Source organism: Saccopteryx bilineata, chromosome 1 (assembly GCF_036850765.1).
Source record: "Saccopteryx bilineata isolate mSacBil1 chromosome 1, mSacBil1_pri_phased_curated, whole genome shotgun sequence".
Classification (NCBI taxonomy): Eukaryota; Metazoa; Chordata; class Mammalia; order Chiroptera; family Emballonuridae; genus Saccopteryx; species Saccopteryx bilineata.
The window spans coordinates 110,840,984-110,847,940 of record NC_089490.1 but is presented as its reverse complement, the minus strand read 5'-3'; positions in this window follow the sequence as shown (position 1 = coordinate 110,847,940).

The window sequence follows — 6,957 nt, the reverse complement described above, 5'->3', positions numbered from 1 at the left end:
GAGTAGAGTCAGCAGCGGAAGGAGGCCACGTGGAGTAGGCCAGGAGAAGCAGCCAAGATGGCGGAGTGCTGAGTGAGATGCCAGTTTGTGTAGAGTTTGTATCTGGGAGAAGGAAGGAGATGGGGAACTGAGGAGAATAAGGCTGGTGAGCTAGAAACCTTTGATTCTAGGAAACTCGGATAAGTCAGTGGCTTTGTGAGCACTGAATGTGATTGGGTTTTGGAGCCCAGTGTGTATTTTTACTTGCCCGCCGGGTGCAAACTAGGATTAAAGACTATGGCCCACCAGTTTGTGGCTCCATTGTTTCTTTACCGACTGTCCGAATCCAATGCGAACCTGCATGGGCCTGGCTGCTGTGATAGCGGCCCTGACCTTGGCCACTGGCTTTACATAAGCCCATAAAAAATACCATCATGCTTAACCAGGCGGTGGCACAGTGGATAGAGCGTCAGCCTGAGACACAGAGGACCCAGGTTAGAGACCCTGAGGTCAGCAGCTTGAGAACTGGCTCACCATTTGAGAGGGATCGCAGGCTTAAGTGTGGAATCACAGACATGAGCCCCACTCCTCAGTCACTGGCTTGAGCCCCAGGTGTCTGGCTTGAGTAAAGGGTGACTGGCTCTGCTGGAGCCCCGCTGCTGTGGAGGCGTCAACATCCCCCACCCCATCAAGGCACATATGAACAACTAAGGTGCCGCAATGAAGAACTGATGCTTCTCATCTCTCTCCCTTCCTGTCTCTCTCTTTAAATTTTTTTTTTCACACTTCTGTTTTGTTAATCCGAGTCACTTAGTTTTGAAAACAACATGCTTCCACCCCTAGTAACGCTAAGTTCCAGTCGCCACTACCCTCTCCCCAAGGCTTTCAGGTCTCTCACGCCAGAAGAAGCCTCCCCACTTTCCTCCCATCCGGCAGGCGGGAGAGGCGCTCTGCAGTGAGGCATTAGCCGCGGATGACGTCATCGCCAAGCGCCCGGGGCAGTTGGCCAAGCCTTCCGCGGGCTTTCTGGCCCGCGATTTCAACCTGCGCTACTATGTATGGCACAAGGCAAGTTCCGACACGACTTCTGGAATTCGAGTTCCCGCCAGGCAGTGAGAGGAAAAGCACGGCTGGCGCCACACCCAGCGCGGTGCTAATCGGCTAGACCGGGGCGGGGCGGGGCGAGCAGGCGGGGCTGTGGCGAGGCGGGCAGAGCGGGGCGGGGCGAGCAGAGCGGGGCGGGGCTGGGGCGGGCGGGCAGACCGGGCGTGCGAGCGGGGCGGAGGCGGGGCGCGCGGTGGAGGGGCCGGTGAGGGAGGAGGGCTGGGACGAGGAAGCCCTGTGGGCCTGCGAGTATACAGCGGGGGCTGAGGAAACTGGTTTAGCCGAAATAAATAGGAGCTTGAGAATACAAGAGGCATAAATTCATTTTGTGCATAAAAGGAAATTAATCGGTGTCAACTCAGAAAAGCGAATCCTGGCAGATACTAAAGTTGAACTTACGGTGTTAAGTACAATACATCGTAGAGGCAGCTCACTGGAAGGAACTTGAAAGGACATCTGGTTCATCGACCTAATACTTGAACATTTTAAAGAACATTCCCAACAGGCAGTGGTCTAATGAATGCTTAAAATCTTCCGGTGACCAGTAACCTTTGAAATCTCAATTCATTCATTTTATTCATTCCGGCGTTCTACTAAGCGGAATGTCTAGAAACATGAATGAGACTCTCTGAAGGGGGGAGGGCATATAGAAAAATGAGTGTAATGATGTGTTTTGGGTATGTAAGTATTAAATACAGTTTTTCTCCATAGGATGCATTAAGCGGTCTAGCAAGGGTTAGTTCTACATGAAGGACTAGGGAAATCTTTCTGGAAAAGGTGACAGTTGAAGTGACTCTTGAATAGGTGGGAAAAAAGCAGAGCAGTATGAGCAAAGAGCGAGGTAAAACTGCCTGCTGCCCATAAAGTGTGCAGCAAATTTTATCTTTTGATATCTCTTGTTATTATATATGAAACCCTTCTTACAACAAGGACAATCCAGCTGAGCAGATTTTTCTTTTTCTTTTTAAGTTTATTCATTGGTTTTGGAGAGAGGAAGGACAGAGAGAAAGGGGGCAGTGGTTGAGCAGGAAGCATCAACTCTAGTAGTTGCTTCTTGTATGTGCCTTGACTGGGGCAAGCCTGGGGTTTTGAACCTGTGATCTCAGCATTCCAGGTCAAGACATCTACTCTGCCACTACAGGTCAGGCATTTTTCTTTTTTGAATGCATATTATGTGTTGAGCAACATGTAAATACAAAAATTGAGGGCACAGTAATGAGTAAGACTCCTTAATTTTCCAAAAGGCATTGTCTTGAGTGACACAGACAGGTAACTAACCATAAGTCAATATGGATAGTAAGTATTACATGCAATATTCATGTTTTGGACAACGTTCTGTGAGAGCAGGAAAGAAAAATTAGGGGAGGATCACATATTAGAAAGGGGGAAGAATATCAGACATTTCAAACAGAACTCAAGGTGACGACAGCCCTGCAATTATTTAGAAACCATAATTACCTTATTCTCTTTTGTTTTTCCCATGGTTCTTCTAAGTTTAGCTAAGGAGCCAATTTATATGAAGTCTCTGTGTTTTTTAATATGATATTGTTTTCAATGGCTTTGCCTATGAAAACAGCTTTTCCATATCCCTTTTAGCCAGTCACATAAACTAGTCTAATATCAGGGAATTGTCATGCCAGAACAGTGGTTCTCATCTATTCTATTTATCTGCCACCACACCATCCACACATTTCCATCAATAATGAAATAATGAGTCACAAAGGCAGTGATCCCTAAGGGGCTCGCCTCATTCGGTTTCCCTATCATTTTTGAGGGTCAGGAACACATTGCGTGTGTGTTTGGGTAACTTACTAGCCATGAGGAGAAATATGCATCAGGGAGTACAAAGTCATGATGGGTTAAAATTAAATAGAGTCAGCTAATAAATTGGCCAACTTTTATCTAGGAGTAGCACATAGTTTGTATACTTCCTAATCACACTTCTAAAATATTATACATACATTAATTTGAAGGAAAATAATTAAAAGAGAACATTTTCGAATAATGGGGAAATCATGAGTGTTGAAAGAAAGTAGTTCTAGATCTGAATCTTATATGACCCTGGACAAGTTACATTACTGTTTTCTTAATTATGAGTGAGTCTGTACCATCACTTATTGGTGATTGTAAATATACATACTGTAAACAAATTTTTTCTATGTTTTCGAAGTCTTGGATTTCACAGTTATAAAAGTAGCCTAATAAAGCCTATCTGATAAGTGTATTTTAGGGATTACAGATGATATCTGTAAAGTCCCTAGCAGCAGGGCCTAACACCCCCATCAGGGCACATAAGAGAAGCAATCAATGTGTGCACAGTTAAATGGAACAACTCAGTGCAACAAGTTGAGACTTCTCTCTCTCTCTATCTCTTCTCCTCTTACACCCCCCTCAAATCAATGGAGAAATTAAAAAAAAAAAAGACTTGCTATCAAAGAAGGTGGGAGTGTATTTATTGATTCCTCCTTCCCACTAAAATCTTAATCTGACAACTATTAATAATAATGCCCAAGTTTTATTAGCTACTTCTTTGTAAAATTCTGGACACTCACAAAATTTAACAAACCCTTATTGGTTATTGGCCTCATTAGTCTCATATCACCTCATTCTCCCCGCTTGGTTTAATCTTCAAACAAGTGGGAATAATCCAGTATAGTTTAGTGGCTTTAGCTACATGTCTTCACAAGTTCTGTGCCCCTGTCGCACATAACTTTGTCTTCGCCTGAAACATCTCTCTGCCTCCAGTTATTTCTGCCCACTATTTCCCTGTAAAAGGGTCTTTTTCCTATCACTCTAAATTGTAATAGCTTATTTGTTTGCTTTACTGGTTGGAATATAAGCTCCATAAGAACCTCGTATATCTCCAAAATTAGAACAATTCCTGGCACATAATAGATGCTTTATGAATGTTTATTAGAGGAGAAGAGAGAGACATGAATGCCTAATAACTATTGAATGCAAAAGTCTATGTTCATAAGACTGACCACATACTTTTAAACTATCAGATTTATTTTCCCACAGATAGTGAAGATGTGACCTTGGGTTATAATTGGTACATTGTTTTTTAGAAAGCAGTTTGATAATTTGCTTCAAAAGCCATTAATATTTCATGAATCTTTTGACTCATCTTCACCTGAGTAATTTCATTTCTGAGTGTATTCTGTGGACATATTCTCAAGTAATGAAAATGTTCTATTTGTAAAGATGGTCATTGAAGCCTTATTTATAATTGGAAAAAGATCCAAATGTCTAACAAGGAGAGAATTGTTAAATTAACTAAAAGTTATTTGTGAATTTTTTTAATGTAATGGAAAAAATAATGTGAAAAAGGGCACAGGGAATAATTTTAATTATTAAAAAAACAGAGAAATACTAAAATGTTCATAGTTATTTTGTGAGAAGTAACATTATATAGTATTGTAAATATTATTTTTTCTATATAATTTTATATGTTATACATTTTTGTGATGCATATTTATTTTATAAGAAAATAAACACTTAAAATATGAAATGAATACTGGTGAAGACAATTATATTTTTTCTCTTACAGCAAGGAAAGATGCTAATCCTAGGTTATTTTGACTTAATTGTTTTAGATTTTATTGTTTGTTTTAGGAATTAATTTATACAATTATGTTGTTGCATACTAGAAACAAAAAAGTAAGTTTTACCTTTATAAATTTTAGGGGTCCTGCAGGCCTCAGAGTATTCTATTTGGTATAGGACCCGAAATGTTTAGTTTATTGTCTTATTGGATCACGTTTCAAGATTAAACCAGTCTGAATTATATGTTTTTTGAAGCTGTTTTTATATTTAATTAAGGTATGGGTAAGGGAGGGTTTATTTGTCATTTAAAATATTGGGATTTTTATGAATGTGAAGCAAACAAATATTTTTGTATGCAAATCAAAAATAAGAAAATATCTGAATAGTCTTAATGGTTGTCTTCCTTTGTGTCTAAGTCCCATACACACTAAATTCTGTATATAAAAGCCACATGCTGTTGAATTTATTTACAATAAAACTTACTAAAGCCTGGATGGAGAAAGTTTTTTTTTTTTTTTCAGGAGGCGATCTCCCTTATAATTTTGAAGATAATAAAATATTGTTGTAGAAGGTACATGCTATGGCAGAAATTCTTTTAGATAGAAACATGTAGCCAGAATAAATGCAATTATAGATCATCTCTTAATTCTTCCATACCTGATGGGATTTAAGTTTTTGGTAATTATAGAAGTTGTTACAGAAGGTTCTGGATTTTTTACATTCATCACAAAATCCTCAGGGATTATTTACATTTCAATGTTTTTGGTATAAGCTATGATTTTCTCAAGGATCACAAAGGTAAAATCAGTACCCGAAGTTTAGGCACATTGTTTATTGTGCCCTTATTCCTTATTTCATAAATATGTATTTTGTGTATCTGTTGGAACTAAATGAGTTCTCAGTTTAAAAAAATTATTTAAAAATTAGACTTAGGTGTGTGTATCTATATTTTAACTCCTAATGAGCACAGGTCCCACTCATATTTCCCAGCTATCTTCAACCTCTGTCTGAAAGACTTGCCCTTTCATTAATTCTCCTGTCAGTAGCCATGCCCTAGTATTCTGTTACTCTTCAGTTTGAACCTCCACTCTTTAAAAATGTGTGATCCTGGTAGGATAGTCTATTTGCCCCAGGGACCGGTCAGGCCTGACCTGAGGCTGAAATGATTAGTCTCTGCAGTCTCTTCTGGACTCCAGCAGCTAGAGACTTGAGCAACGTTGTCCAGTAAACTTCTTTGAGATCATAGAAATGTCCTATGTGTCTGTTCTGTCCAATAGGGTAGCCACTAGCTGCTCCATGTAGCTGTGAGTATTTGAGATTTGTCTAGTGTAACTGAGTTCATAGTCCTATTTAATTAGAAAACATTTTTTCTCCAACATTGTATTAGGAAAAACTTCAAATATTGATTTGTAAAATGAACACACATATGCCAATCTAGATTCTATAATTGAATTTTTTAAAACCTATAATCAGTCTTACAATAAATCATATCCTATTGTTGATTTTTCACTTAATGGTAGAATAACTAGTATAGTTGATGCCGATAGACCTGGTGGAGCTGGTGGTTGTTTCAGACATCCTTTCCTCAGCCTGGGGCAGGAAGAAGAACAGACCTCGGTGGAATGAGAAGCCACTGAGGTTTGTAAGGGTGACCAGAAAGCCAGATGGTGTGACAGAGCTACCTGATAAGCTTCTAGGTGGCCAAGGTAATACTGTCAGGAATGAATGTGCACAATGTGTGGTTTCTCAAATGTGAAAGAGCTTTGCTGCAAAAGAGCCCTTAAGTAAATAAAGGAGTACTTTGTATATTTCTATTATATTATGTTTTCATAAATGTGTTCTGCACAATAGTGAATTTGGAAGACAAAGTATAAGAACATTCAAAATATTCTTCAAATTTCTCATCTTTCTGTTTTGCAAACAGTGGTTATGAAGTTTGGTGCTTCCAATTTCATGTGTTTGGTTAAAGGAGTTTCAGTCTCATCTGAAGTTACTACTGTTCTCTTCTGATGCTGGTTGTCTTCTCATTTAGGAAGAAATCTGCTTTTTCCAGAAAGGAGGGAGAGCTTTAGGAAACAAACCAACCACAAAACATTTAGAACCGGAGCAGCTACACAATTTTTAATCATTAGTCCCATTCTACCTCACTCTGAAATTGTGAACAATCTAGATTTAGTAGCCAATTCCTCTTCAGTTTAACCACCTTCCTCACCAAGTGCACATGTAGCATTGAATCTCTTCTATGTGCTGCAGGGACAGTAATGACCACGAAGATATACTCACCCTAAGGAGTTTAGATAAAAAAACAGACAACTTTGTCCATGTAGA